The 527-nt window shown below is 30.6% G+C and overlaps 1 protein-coding gene across 1 annotated transcript in view; it reads right to left on the bottom strand.

The window, feature by feature from the left end:
* Nucleotides 1-204, bottom strand: part of LOC107629499 (microtubule-associated protein RP/EB family member 1A) — a gene marked incomplete in the record, with an annotated part of 4,204 nt that extends 4,000 nt beyond the window's left edge. The window contains 1 exon segment of the mRNA XM_016332311.2: nt 1-204.

Genomic DNA, 527 nt, shown 5'->3' with positions numbered 1-527 from the left:
TATATGAAAATGGATGATTGAGAAGATTAAGGATAACGGAATATGATAATTGTGATGGGTAAAATGTCAGAACAAAGTTCACTTTTTTATTTTTGATATTAGGAAAGCATGGAGTATAGCAGGATTATAGGAGAGTGTAGGGGCTTTAGGCGGATGTGGTGAAACCTGTAATAAAAGAATCGGACAGACTGATTTGAAGATTTGAATTACCCTAATTGAACGGTTCGATTAGAGGTTGGGCAGATATATAAATTGGACAGATATATAAATTGGACCGTTTAATTTGTATTTTTAGTCACGTGTCAAGTATACATGCTGTTGAGTCCTATTCGAATATTTTTTAAACTGAATACCCCATTTTTTAATCTTTCACTTTCGTTTCAATCTTTATATTTTAATTCTACTTTTACTTTCATTCTTTTCTATTGATGAAATGAAATCGGACCTTTTAAAAAAAAAAATTGAACCACTAACCTTTAATAATGTTAAAAAGAAGGAGAATAAAAGACGTCAATCGTCTAAAACTC

This window comes from Arachis ipaensis, chromosome B03 (assembly GCF_000816755.2).
Source record: "Arachis ipaensis cultivar K30076 chromosome B03, Araip1.1, whole genome shotgun sequence".
Classification (NCBI taxonomy): domain Eukaryota; kingdom Viridiplantae; phylum Streptophyta; class Magnoliopsida; order Fabales; family Fabaceae; genus Arachis; species Arachis ipaensis.
The sequence above is the reverse complement of the archived record's forward strand: the minus strand, read 5'-3'. Positions and strand labels throughout refer to the sequence as shown.